Source organism: Ochotona princeps, chromosome 1 (genome assembly GCF_030435755.1).
Source record: "Ochotona princeps isolate mOchPri1 chromosome 1, mOchPri1.hap1, whole genome shotgun sequence".
Taxonomy (NCBI): Eukaryota; Metazoa; Chordata; class Mammalia; order Lagomorpha; family Ochotonidae; genus Ochotona; species Ochotona princeps.
Genome location: NC_080832.1, coordinates 46,940,899 through 46,955,693, shown reverse-complemented (window position 1 = coordinate 46,955,693; position 14,795 = coordinate 46,940,899). Strand labels below are relative to the sequence as shown.

At 38.7% G+C, this 14,795-nt stretch overlaps 1 pseudogene across 1 annotated transcript; it reads right to left on the bottom strand.

Annotated features, from left to right (window-relative positions):
* Window positions 1-9,516: 9,516 nt before the first annotated feature.
* LOC101535909 (GA-binding protein subunit beta-1-like) lies at window positions 9,517-10,961 on the bottom strand (annotated as a pseudogene). The gene is made up of 2 exons (XR_009246475.1): window positions 10,220-10,961; window positions 9,517-10,183 (listed from the first exon to the last, which is right to left on the bottom strand). The product of XR_009246475.1 is annotated as a GA-binding protein subunit beta-1-like (transcript).
* Between the last annotated feature and the right edge of the window lie 3,834 nt (window positions 10,962-14,795).

The following is a 14,795-nucleotide window of genomic DNA, read 5'->3' as shown; positions in this document are numbered from 1 at the left end:
ACTTATTTATTAGAAAGAGAGAGAGATACTAGAGACCTCTTCAATCTGTTAGTTTACTCCCCAGTAGACACAACTTTGAAGGCTGGCCAGGACAAAGCCAACAGCAAAAAGCCTGAAATACCATGTAGGTCCATCCCTGAGGTGAATGCCAGAATCCCAAGTACTTGGGAGATCATCTGCTGCTTTCCCAGACACATTAGCAGATATCTGAATTGAAACTAGGCCATCCAGGACTCAAACCTGCACCCACTCTGAACACCAGTGTAACAGGCAATAGCTTAACCCAGTAAACCATGATATCAGCCCCCCATCAGGCCTAATTCATAATATTCACCTGCTTCCTTTTTTGCTTCAGTTTTCTGAATGCCCAGGAAAATTTAATTCCACATTTAAACATTAAAACTTCATCTTCTTAAAATCCCTTTTTCTATTTCAAGTTGAAAATTTTCCATATGACTTAAGGGATTTCAGAAACAGTCCCAGACAATTTTCTATCCATGAACATAGCTTGCTTTCAGTTGACTTGACTTCGGCTCACAACTTTCCTAAGAACTCAGCTCACACATTCTTCTTTTGATTATGGATATCTAAAATTACCTACTTTGCCCTGATTTGTATGCCTCAAAATTCAATCCCAAGGCTTAATTTCAATGACACAAATTGCAACATGGATGATTTTGGGTTTTTGTGGACAGAGGATGAGATTGAGACATTTTATCCCACTACAAAGCAACCAGCACACCAGCAAGACAAAAAAAATTTTTATATATATATAAAACATGTCATGGAGAACTTACACAGTGATTATGCTCTTGATCCTGCTCCTAAAGTCATAAATCTGGGAGCTATTTACTCATTTTCCTCAACAATGTCTAATATAATCATGAAGTATAAATTTTATACAGAAGTTGGCTTAGTTACAGTTGTGCAAGTAAGTTCTAACAGGAAGTCAGACATCTGAAAAACTCCAGCTAAAAATGTGCACTGGGCACAAAGATGAAGACCTAAAATATCTGAAATTAAATTGCTCTTATAAGTCATAATCTTTTAGGGACAAAGACAAGGGGAAGGGTAAAAACAGCAACAATTTTTAGAAGACAAAAGGGTAACACAAACCAAAATGTATTCACTTACCAGCTGATAAGTTAGATATCCATGTTTCCTACTGTTTGCTGTTCTTATAATATTAAATGAATAAAACGTAAAACTGATAGCTAATTAGTAACTGACTTTAAAAATCTGAGATAAAGTGAAACACCAAGAGTCCAGTCAGCCAGCCTAAAAAGAAAAACGTTGGTTCATAGATCCCATGAGGTCTCAGAAACTGGTATCTCCAAGTGGCTAGAGATATCACAGGTAAAGATGAAGCTAAAACAATTTGAGAGTCTGGGAAATAAATGTTCACGCAAAAATCCATGTACTTCCCTCACCTTGGCAGAGGACTGGAGGTTATTTTCTGGAAATAACAGAAGGTCTCAGAGTGGCAGAATTAACAGTTAAAGGAGTTCATCATACGGGCACACTCAGGCTCAGATTCCTGGCTTCTTCAACTTCTATACTCCCAGAATGGTGGCATCTATACATACCTCTGAAGTCAAGAAACTAGAAGACATTCCCTCCTTGGGAAGTTCTCAGAGAATTGGAATGCTCTGGTTTGAATCCCCATTCCCAATTCAAAAGCCCTGCTTATATGTACCCAGAGAAATAAGTAGTGTTGAGTTAAGTACGTGGGCCTATGCAACCCATGTTCGAGACCTGAGACTGCGTTCTCAGCACCTCACTTTGGACTGGCACAGTTCTAGTTATCACAGGAACATGAAAAATTACATAGAAGATGGGGATTTCTCTCTTTCTCTGTCTCTCTTCGTCCCCCTCTCCATCTTCTTCTCTTCTCTCTCATCTGTCTTCCTCTTTATTTCTTTCTCCTCACATCCTTCTGATTTTTAATGAACAAAATAAGTATGTAAGCAATTTTTTAAAAAAGAATTTCCTGGGAGCTGTGATTTACCAACATAGGTGAATAAATTTCACTGTCATGATACAAACGAATTCAAGAAATGAAGATTAAATCAGAGAAATAAAATACAGAAATGTTATGACCCTTCAGTTCAGAAGACCAAGAAAACAATCAGCCAATTTCTGGTAAAATATTTTAAGGGAAATTAAACTGGTAATATAATTAGTGTGTTTAAACATGCTAAGAGAATATTATAATACCAGATAGATAGAAGAAAACTATGAAAATGTTATCAAGTGTGCAGAAAAGGAAAAGTTACGTTATGGTGTACTATATGCCTTCATTATGAATCTTCTAACATAATCAAAATCATATAACCACTGTATATTTAATAACATTATAATGTTTCTATATATTTATGCATTGTAGAATGGGATATATAATGAAGGGAAACTTAATCTATCTTCTATAGCTGAAAGTCAATGGATGAAAACTTAAATTCTTTTTAAAAGTGGAGGTAGCAATATAAGCCTGCAATTTGGATATATGTATCATGTGCTCATCAGTGTAATACAAGATAGATGGCCAACAAATATTTAGCCCTAACACATTTTACTCTTGTTGGAAAACATATAGTAAGTATTACCTTCCTAGCAGAGAAGTTTCCTTATGCTCTTTTCATGTGCCTACAATCTCATCTTTACAGCTATCAGATCACTCTCAAGAGCTCACATAGCAGCCACATAGCTCCAGAAATTCACTCTGTCCTCTCCTGCAGTTTCGTCCTGTCATTTTCACATCCACATCTGCAAGTTTTAATAGGTTTTCCACTTCCCATCATAGTCACAGAGCTACTTCCCTCATGAGTTGTTGTAACACTATTATCTTTCTGTTAAAGAAAGGTCAGCTATAGGCACGTTGTGTTCCCAGGCTGAATGGCTGCTCTGACTGATTACTTCTTTTACCAGTATTGATGGCTTGATTAGATTTCAATTACAGTTCCCTTCAGTCTGGTAACTAATTGAATTAGAAGCTGGAGCCTCAACTTTGCAAGCTCCCTCTGCTCTTAAAATATGCAGATGGTAATTAAGGAAAGAAGCTCTGCTCACAACCAAATTATGTACACAGCTGATGTGCCTGGTCTGTTGGAATATTAAGTTCCACTGTGGGAGTTTCTGTTGTGATTGTGTAGGAGGCTAGCAGCCAGTTAGTAAAATATTTTAAATTTTAGGAGCAAAAATACTGACTAGAAAGACCATGACAACACTATAGGATGTCTATGCATTCACTAGCTCATCCAATCATTCAACAGACACTTTAAACATCTATTATGTGCTTGAAATGTTGGCCATGGGAGATGGAAATTACAGTTAGGGTCTCTGTCACCATGCTGCTCATAATTGAACAAGGAAGCCAGTCAACAAAACCAGTGATTACAGTATATATTCTATATCTGGAATAAAGATTTGTACTTCCTTTATAATAAACCCTAAAGTATAACACTTCCTTGAACATGCAAATCATTAACAGTTCCAAGTGAAACTTTCAGGGAATGTGAGATGTGACGGGAGAAGTTATGTTTATGATTTCAATTTCTTAGAGGCGTCACTTCAGCTAAAGTTAATAGTATCCAGACATTGTGTTTAACTGAAGTGAGAGATTGTGGAAACAGAAATCTTAAGAGAAGCTCTGAAACAGAGTTCTCTGGCATTAAGACCTTTGCCCTCTATTATTGTTCTACCTGCACAAGCAGTGTTTAATGATTTTCAAGTCCATAAACCTCAGTTCACATTCATTTATATCTCTGTCTTGCTAATCTCCCCTTCTGCAACCTTGAAGCAACCTTTCCTGTTTCACAACTGCATCAGCAAAGTAAGTTGCTCTACAATGCTCTTTGACAGCTAAAAAAATAAAGTCTGATTTCTTTAGAGGATACTGTGATGAAGCTCTATTAAGACTCCCTACCAGTGGCAGTTAGTAACATGTTTGTGCACACCCATGACAGACAAATGACATCATTTTGGTGGATGGCCTGATGTGCAGACCAGGTACCTCTTTAAGAAGGATTTGTCCTTCAGTGGGGGGAATACTGAGAGAAGATGTTCTTTAATCATCATTCTTCTTTAACGATTGCCCGACCTGAAGAAAACAGACTTCTCAAAACTATACTTTCCTTGTAGTCCGCATATATTTACACATCCATGTGGGTATAGAAACACTCTGATTTCATTCCTACTCAGGATAGCTCTAAAGACATAACCCAGGCAATTCCAGCACTCCTTGTATAACTAATTAATGCAATCTAAGGTACTTACTACAGTTAAGCTTCTCTCTAACCAATTTTTTTTCTTTCCTTCCTTTTCAGAGGAAAATAGCAATTCCTTGTAATGTTCTTCTCATTAATCTTTGTTTCACAATCTGTTTTCTTGGGAACACAATTTGTGGGAACATATTAACCAGTTTGACAATAAGTGTCCTGCTCCAAGACTTAGCATATATAAAGAATGAAGAAATCACCTTCTAATTATCCATCATAAGATCTGGTTCTGCTGCTAAACATCAGTGATGAAATTCAAATAAATAAGACCCTCGATAATTGAGTCGAATTCTGCTAAGTAGGACTCTGGCTTGGTTAATGTCAAATCTTTTCTCCTTTTCCCATTAAGTTGATGGCTTGCTCAAATGGAGACTCAAAGGATAAAATATGGAAAAGAGAACAACAGGCAAATACTGGTAATAGCTAGAATACTTGCTCTGTAAAGAAGCTGGGAAGAGAAACAACGTAGATGGGCAGAGGGTGGGAGAGAAGAAACAGAAGTTATTAATAGCACTGCTGGGAGGTCAGTAGTGGTAATGTAAGCTTTATCCCAGAGATTTAAAGATGGAATAATATAAGCAAAATTATAAATGCAATTTAACATATTAACAAAATGAAAGACAAGAACCACATGATCTTCACAATAGATGTAGAAAAAGAATTTGGCAATATTCAATCTGCCTCATTTTATAAACTCTGAAAATACAAGTTTAGATGGAATATGTATTAATATTATAAAGGCCTATCTAACAAGGCCATGTTTAGCATTATATGAAATATTCAAAATATGAAAGCTTTCTGATGTCTGGAAAAATATAAAAATAATCAACTTTAACTACTTTCATTTAAGATATTAGAAGCTTTATAGAAAGCAACCAAGCAAGAGAAAAACAATCAAGAATATGAAAATTTGAAAGGAATAAGGCAAATCAACACAGTTTGGAGAAGACATGATCTTATACATGGACTTGAAGAAGTTTATTTGACCCAGCAAACAAATTCAGAAATGTTATAAGATACAAAATTCATATACAGATATCAGTATCATTTCCTTATGCCATTAAAGAGCTATTGGAAAAGGAAACCAAGGAAGTAACTCCATTTATAATAGCAACAAAACTTGCCCAGAAATAAATTTACTGAAATAACTGATCTCTAAAAAAAATAAAACAATGAAAAAAGAAACTGAAAACATCACAAAGAAGTAGAAATATAACACATTATCATGTTGGGAAAAACCGTATGTCCACATTCCCCAAAATGATCTACAAAATTAATGAAATCTTTATCAAAATATAAATGACATTCTTCATCAAACTAGAAAACAATCTTCACAAGTAATCACAAAAACCCAATAGCCAAAATAATTTTTAGTGAACAGACACATTGCACTATTGGACTTCAAAACAAATTTCATAGCTGTAGGAATCAGTTAATATTTCCTTTACATGATAATGGACACAGATACCAATGGAACAGAGAGCCAAGAAATAAAACACATAAATTAGCAGTCAAGTGATTTCAACAATGGTGCCAAGAACACATGAGATCAAAAGCACAACATTTTCATTAAATGATATTGAAGAAACTGTTTATCCATATATAAAACAATAAAACTATATAAAATATTAAACCAGTATGGATTAAACACTTAAACATGAGTCCTGAAATACAAAACTACTGGTAAATAATATGAGAAAAATGTTTTATGACAATGGTCTAGAAAATAATTACTTGGATATAAAACAAGAAGTTTAGATAAATAAAAGAGTATGAAATAAAAACCTTTTGCAGTGGCCAATATTTTGGCACAGACATTTCAGCCACCATGCGCAATGACACCATACTGTGTGATCAACAACTCAAGTCCTTATTTTTCTACTTCCTATCCAGGACCCTGTTAATAAGCCTAGAAATGGGGTCCAGTTTGACGGTTCAACAGGCTAACCCTCCCCCTGCAAGTGTAGCAGTCTAAGCAATGGCTCATGCCCTGGCTGCTCCATTTCCCATCCAACGATCTGCTTGTGGTCTGAGATAGCAGTAGGAAATGGCCCAAGTCCTTGGGACCCTGTACCCATGTGGAAAACCTGGAAAAAGTTCTGGATCTTGGCTTTAGATTGGCTTAGCTCTGACCATTGTGACCATTTAAAGAGTGGAACAGCAGACAAAGCATCTTTCTCTCCATAAATCTGACTCTTCAATAGAAATAAATCTTTTTTAAAAAAAATAATTAAGCTTGGAAAGGAAAGCAGAAGTTTGATGAAGAACTTGGATCCCTGATATCCATATAGTGTAGCAAGATAAAGAATCCAGGTAAAGGATATGAAAATACATTTCTCGAAGGAAAGATACAATTGATCAATCAGCATGAAAAAGATTCAGGAGGAGTTTCAAAAATCTGGAACAGGGTGAGGACATGTTTAAACAGATGGAGGAGGATTAGCCAAAGTGAAGCAGTGAGGGCATGATCCTGGGACACCTTAGACATGGGGAAGTAACAGAGATATCAGAGTGGTGCTGCAATGAACAGAGCTCCACTGGCAGCCAGGTGGGAAGGAGAGATCATTGGGAATTCAGGAGATGAATCGAGTCATAGAAATGCAGATGTTGGTGATTTTTTTAAATCCAGCAATGAGCAGAAACAGAGTGACAGAGCCCAAGCAGCTCAGTGTGGGAATAGGGTGCACTTCATAGCCCAAATCCCTACAAGTGCCACACTGGGTACCCAGTGCCACACAGGCAATGCACTGCACTGGAACCACCAGGAAAACAAACAAACTTGGCATCCAACAGGTTCTGTACAAAATATATCTGTTGCCCCTATACCAAATTGCCAATGGCTTCCAGCAAGTTAAGGAAAGAAAGAAATTGTATAACAGGCACCACTGATAACCCTGTGATGTAGGTGAAAATCACAGCTGATGTCACCCTAACTCCAAACACTGCTGGAACCAGGAAAGGAAGACGGGCTGATGAGACAATGACATAGCCACAACAGGTGCCACAATGGATGGTGAGTAATGAGCTGGAAGTTGGGGCTATGGAGACCATGGTAGAAGCACAGCATGCAACCCAGGACTGAAACTTGCTGGAATGGCAAGAGTGATGGCAAATGAAGAACTGGGCACTGAATGGTGCCGGAAGCCTGCTCTGGCTGACTTGAGAGCTTACAAAGGATGCGTGGATCGGCGAGACCATAAGAAGAAGAGATGAGAAGGAGAGGCAGAGGAGGCATGGACCATTATGGCATGATGCTCCTAATGGACAACTCAGAAAAGCTGCCTTCTTTATTTATAAGCAAATCATCACAAGATTTGCACAACATCCAACTGTTTCATTTATACTTCATTACAAAAGAATGATTACAAATAAATCCTAAAAAACATTATTATTGTTTTACTTTAGAGAAAATATTTTTAGCAAGCTATTACTCATTCAAACCTTCAGTGAGGGGCAGAAGCCAGGGATTCCACAGTTGGCAGGCAGCACATGCAGTTACAAAGTGACAAGTGGTTTACTTATATTCAAAATCAATTTTTACTAAACACAAACTAATATTGTTTAAAATATTAAGAGTACAGAGTTAAAAGAAAATATCATAAATGAAAGGAATTTATAAAAGCATATAACAGATTCTTTGCTAAATCTTTTTTTGGGGGAAAGATATTTAATTGTAAAACAGAAAAGTAGGCAGAGTACAGTTTCAAGGGTAACTGCTTCTTTACACATTATAGGTAATCTAGAGGGGGGTCTTAGGGTTAAGCATCTTCAATAAAGCAATAAAACATTAGAAATAAAGCAAGAAATAAGGGCTTGGTTTTATGTTTTATAAAAAACAATGAATAGGGCCCTGCACAGTGGCTTAGCAGCTAAAGTCCTCGCCCTGAACATGCCGGGATCCCATATGGGCACCGGTTCTAATCCCGGCAGCTCCACTTCCCATCCAGCTCCCTGCTTGTGGCCTGGGAAAGCAGTCGAACAGGGCCCAAAGCCTTGGGTTCCTGCACCCGCGTGGGAGACCTGGAGGAGGTTCCTGGTTCCTGGCTTCAGATCGGCATAGCACCGGCCGTTGCGCTCACTTGGGGAGTGAATCAGCGGATGGAGGATCTTCCTCTCTGTCTCTCCTCCTCTATATATATCCAGCTTTCCAATAAAAATAATAAATCTTAAAAAAAAATAATGAACAGTCTGCCACACACTGTGGACTGCAACAACCCTGGCATGAGAGCTAAGCCATAGCATAGATGCTAAGCTTTCACGGGGGAAAGTTAAACTTGGCGCTAGTCTTATCGAGAGCATCACTGCAGTACAAAAAGTTCTTGTTCTACATACAAAAGCAATTTTTTTTCCTTGAGAATAATTTCCTGGAGAGGGGGAAGTAAGTCCATGAAGTATTTCAGAAACTCACATTCACTGAGTTTCCCAAAAACATGATCTTAAAACCCAGTGCCTTAAAGTGCTATCGTGTGGAAATCAAGATGGAAGGCACAGAATACAGTTTCACATCCCCGCTGTGAAATTTTCAAAAAAGCATAGATTGTGCAGGATTCATAAATTCAAGTTATTTTGTAAGCTGCTCCTTCCAAGAACACTGTCACTCCAATAAAACCAGCTATTAGCTTGCTTAGTTCCAATGACCTGTAGAATAAAAGGTGGTTTTTCTTTTTCCTAGTAACTTTCATCATCTTTGTGGGAAAAATACCTTTGCAGGTTATGCACTTGGAAATTATAAAACATGCAGAATATGTACAAATAAAAAGTTTAAAAAAATACTTGCTTCATATACATGTAAATCTACTTGGGTATTGCTGAAATTGAACGAATATAAAAATTTTCCTCTCTAAAAAATGTTTTCAGAGAATCTGAGACAACTTAAAGCTGTACAAAGATTTCCTGGCAGAAATCTTCCCTTCATATAGAAGTTTATACCTACAGAAGTAATTCCAGCATCGGTCCACCATAATTATTACACAACATTTGGTCTAATCAGCAATGATCACCCTTAAAACTGTTCTGTTTGAGAGATCAAGCTTTGTAGTAAAATCAAAAAGAATTCACAAAAACAGTGGCTTGTTATGGTTGGAGGTCTCTTCAACAATCTTTATCAACCCATTTGGAACTGTTAAAAAAAAAAAACTATTTACAGAATTCAGTTTTAAATACATTTCACAACTTCTAAAGTTTTATGTTACAAGAATTCAGAGCCTGTGGCTTAAGTTCAATTATCAATCTGAAGTCTCTTATCTGTATTTTCATGACTGTACTTTTAATGCGTACAGTTAAAGATTGTATTCTTCCTTGACCAAAATTAAAATCAAACTACATATTCAATTAAACAGCTTCTTTATTAGTCTGAAGACGAGTCATGGCTTCTAATTTCTGTCTGTAGGCCTCTGCTTCCTGTTCTTTCTTTAGAAGTTGCTGTCGGTATTTTTGTGCTTCTCGATTTGCTTCATCTAGCTGTTTCTGAAGAGCTTCTGTCTCTTCTATTTCTGCAGATTCCACCCAGTTTTCAATTATTTCGATACATTGTCTTTTAGTTGGTGGTTCTTCGCTTATAACAGTTTCTCTGGCAATGTCTGTTGCTGGTACTGTTAATACTTGTTGTCCATCAGGCATGGTCACAATGATGGGCTGACCTATTCTGCTAGTAGGAATGGAGTGCAAATTCCCGAGCTGAATTCCGTCTGTAACTATTGTGATGACTTGCTGACCCCCCCCCCCCCCCGAACTAACTACTTGCTGAATTGCACCATCCACAGATTCTGCAGTAACTACTTCCTCTGTGGCCACTACTGGAGTTTCTGAAGAATTGGCCAAGGGAGTAGATGCTTCAGCTAAGGCAGCTAATGTAGCTAATACTGATGTAGAGGAATTTCCAAACTGAACAGCAGACACACCCGTTTCATCTGTGGCCTTGGATAAATTTTCTGAAGATACCAGACCTGTTGGGTTCACCACCCCTCCAGGTCCAATGATAAACTGCGGCGTTGCAGCATGGATCGTCACAGTGTCGCAACTCTCTGGGTTGGTGCTGATTTGATTCTGCATAGCGATCTGTAATATCTCCGCTAAATCTTCATTCCCACTGTCTATAGATATGTCAAACGCAATTTTACAATATGGTGTACGTCAGCACCATATTTGATTAAAAGCTACACCACCTCTTGATGATTCTGTTCCGTGGCCCAGTGGAGAACTGTCATCTTTAACATGTCCTTTGCATTGACATCAGCACCATGCTTAAGCAACACCTCTACTATGCTGGCGTGGCCTTCAGAGGCCGCCATATGCAACGGAGTTTGGTCTACTTTGGTTCTGGCATCCCTACTCACACCGGCACGGAGGAGAACTTCTGTGGTGGAATAATGCCCATACTGTGCTGCCAGATGAAGTGAAGATGTTCCCAGCCAGTCTGTGGTAAAAGGAGCTCCATTTGCCATCAAAATACGAACTTTATCATCTTGACCTGCTCTTGCTGCTTCTAAAAGCTCCTTTCCCAAATCTACCAGGGACATCTGGAAAAGCTTCGGGAGCGGCGACCAGGGAGCAGCAGGTGGTGGAGCGAGGGGACCCAAGGGCGCCTCGTACCTGGCCAGACTGCCGCTACCTCGCTACACACAAAGCGCTGGAGCTGCACAGGGCGCTATTTTCCGAAAATGCCGCGTCTGGTCGGCGCCCAAAATCCCCACCAAAAAGTCCCCCTTGCTGCGCGCGGAGGGACACATGGTGTGCTAGGAAGGCACACCTCCCAGCATCCTGCTAAATCTTTTAATCAAATCATGCATTAATTATTGTCACCTTTACCTAGTGCTGATTCAATTGTTTTTTGTTCTTTTGTTAAAGGGCAGTGAAAGGGATCAAGGCAACTCACCCAATCTACAGAGGGCTTTCATAAGAAACTTCCTTTTATCTTTACAAAATGTTTTCTTTCCCTAAATATGAGTGCCAATATAAGATAGAAGTTTTTATAAACTGTTTTCTTTCCCTAAACATAAGTGTCAATATAAGGTTGAGATTTTAAGCCATTTGGGGGGGGGGGGGGTTCACATTTGTTTCCCTGTAGAAGATGCCCCATATACTTTCTGCTTTCCGTGGTGAGAAACCAAAATGCGTCATATCATGTGTTGTAACAGTTCCAGGCGCAGGGTAAACAAACTCTTTGTACCTCCATGATTGCCATCTGTTCCAAGATGTTATCAAGGCATTTCTTAGGGAAAACATTACTTACATTAGGGCAAACTTCAGGACAAAGGTGGGCACATAACAGTATGTTTGAAGACACTGCAGGCCCAATTGTACTATTGTATGCTTTTAGCTGTGTGTCAAAGGCTTACGTCACTAAAGATATTTTTATCATAACATGATTGATCAATTTGAGGTGTTATAGCAGTTACAGGAATCACTTATTAGCAGAAAAACAATAACAACACCCTCAGGACAATTCTATGAAACGTCAGAGAGGCAATTGAGTGTCCATACAATGGGCTGAGGTAGCAATGAGGTGACCAGAGACATTCTGCCGGGCCTTGCCACGCAGCCAGAAGCTCCTTGTAGCCTTGTTAACCAAGGAGCGGTGCTCATCACAGACCCATGCCATCCGACCCAACTGCATGGCTCCCCAAAGAATGCGATCAACAAAATCCACCTATAGAACTGAGTACAACAAGCTTAAAAACTGGCCCAAAGAAGAAGAATTTGCTAATCAGAGTTGCAATGGCCAAGGGCAAAAGGAGAGACATAGGCACATTCCCCACAAAAGAGCAAAAGTCTATTACAATCTCAGAATTAACTTAGGAAGACTTTGAGGAACTGTGGGAAATAAAAGAATTTATTGTTCATTCAGAACAATGAGGATCACATAAAGAAGTTCAAGAAATTTAAGGAATATGTTCATGCACAAGAAATACCAACACTGAAAAAAAATTAAATCAAATTATTTGAAATGAAGAATACAAAATACCAAATTAAAAATTCAGGGGAAAGCCTCAAAAATGAAATGAGAATGAGGTAGAATAATGAATCTCAGAACCAGAGGAAACCACTTGGAATAACAATGAAACAATCAAAAAGCTGGAAAAGAAACTGAATCAAGCTAATAAAAGCATTCAGAAAATATAAGAATTAAAGAACCACATCAAAATACCAAACATAAGAGTTATGGGATTTCCAGAAGGCACAGAAAAATAAACTGAGTTAAAAGCTGTATTCAATGAAATATTAAACAATTTCACTAATATGGAGAAAGAATTGGTAAGCCAAATACAGGAGGGGCAGAGAAACTCTCACTATGGTCAAACAAAAGCAATACTTTAAAGTACTTTGCAAAGCCTGGTCTTTTCAACAAATGCTATTGGACAATTGGATAGAAGCCTGTGGAGGTAAGAAGCAAGACCCCACCTCTGACCTTATACAAAAATCAGCTATAAATGAATCAAGGACCTAAATCTGCACCTAGAAACCATCAAAGTATCAGAGGAAAACATAGGAAGCACTCTGTAAAATATAAGAATTGGTAAAAACTCCTTGGAAAAGTCAACAAAAGCACAAGCAAACGAAGCCAAATTAAACAAATGGAGCTACATCAAACTAAGAAGATTCTGTACAATAAACGTAATGATCAACAAAGTGAAGGAGCAACCAACAGAATGGGAGAAAATTTTTATACACTACACAACTGAAAAGGGACTAAAATCGAGGGTTTACAAAGAGCTTCAGAAACTCAACAACAGCAGAACAAACCACCCAGTAAGGAAATGGGCCAAGGAAATGAGCGGAAATTTTTCAAAAGAGCAAATTCAGATGGTTAACAGACATATGAAAAAATGCTCAAGCTTCCAAGCTATCAGGGAAATAAAAAACTAAAATCATATTGAGGTTCCACCTTACTTCAGTGATACTGGCCTACATTCGGAACTCTACTGATAATGCTTGCTGACATGGACATGGGAGAAAAGTCACCCTACTCCACTGTTGGTGGAAGTGTAAACTAGTGAAGACACTATGGAAGTCAGTACAGAGGGTGAGAGAAAATTGAAAATTAATCAGGCTTTTTTTTTCATTTGTTTGCTTTTGGACCAGTGCAAGTGTAGGCAGTCAGGCATATTGACTCCCTGGGAGAAGGGAGGCCCAGCAAGCTCCCAGGCCCTGTACCGCCTGGGTGGTTTTTGGACCAGCACAGGTGCAGGCAGTAGCACAACTTAACTGCCTGAGGGAGGAGGGAAGGTCCAACAAAACCACAGTTCCCACCCACACTGGCCTGGGTGCTTTTTGTACCGGCACAGGTGTGGACACTTGCACAACTTAACTGCCTGAGAGAGGGGTGTCCCTGGGCAGCATGGTCTGCTGGGCTTACAGAAGATCTTGGAGATGATGCAGTTAGGGGCAAGTGGGGACTGAGGGTTCATGTCCAGGAGAGGAGTGACCCATGCAGTAGAAATCAAGACCAAAATAAACAATTGGGACCTCATCAAACTAAGAAGCTTCTGTACAGCTAGAGAAACAATCAACAAAGTAAAAAGGCAACCCACAGAATGGGAGAAGATCTTCGCACACGACATAGGTGATAGAGGGCTAATATCCAGAATATACAAAGAGCTACAAAACAACCAAAATGTCAAAACAAGCAACCCACTCAAGAAATGGGCACGGGAAATGGGCAGACACTTCACAAAGGAACAAACGCAAATGGCAAATAAACATATGAAAAAATGCTCAAGTTCCCTGGCAATAAGGGAAATCCAAATTAAAACATCAATGAGGTACCACCTAACGCCAGTAAGACTGGCCCACATGAATAAAAGCACCAACGACACTTGTTGGCGAGGTTGCGGGGAAAAGGGAACCCTACTCCACTGCTGGTGGGGCTGCAGGCTGGTACAGCCTCTATGGAAATCAGTATGGAGAATATTCAAACAACTCAAATTCAACATACCGTATGATCCAGCAATAGCACTCCTAGGAATATATCCAGAACACTTGTTCTATGAGAAACCAACATGCACTCCTATGCTCATAGCAGCACAATCAGTAATTGCAAAAACATGGAAACAACCAAAATGCCCATCAACAGAGGATTGGATAAGAAAGCTATGGTTCATCTACTCCATGGAATACTACTCAGCTATTAAAAAAAACAAAATGCAGTTCTTTGTGGCCAAATGGGCCAAACTGGAAACCATAATGCTAAGGGAAATGAGCCAATCCCAAAAGGTTAAATACCACATGTTTGCCTTAATTTAAGATGATATGATGTTATGTATAACATGTTATGTTTTGAATGTTATATGTTGTGTATAAACTAAAATTGAAGTATAGGTGAGGTGGTCACAGAAGGTGGCTGGGAACTCGCATTTACTTTTAACATATTGGTTACTCATTACTATGTCAATTAATTCCATAATGATGTAAATTTTTGCTGATGGTATGTTGGAGCTTTCAATTGACTGGGATGATACTCTGCTGGCTCTGTCATCAGACCAGAGAGGGTATACCCAAGAAGCCGTTGAACTTGACGGGACA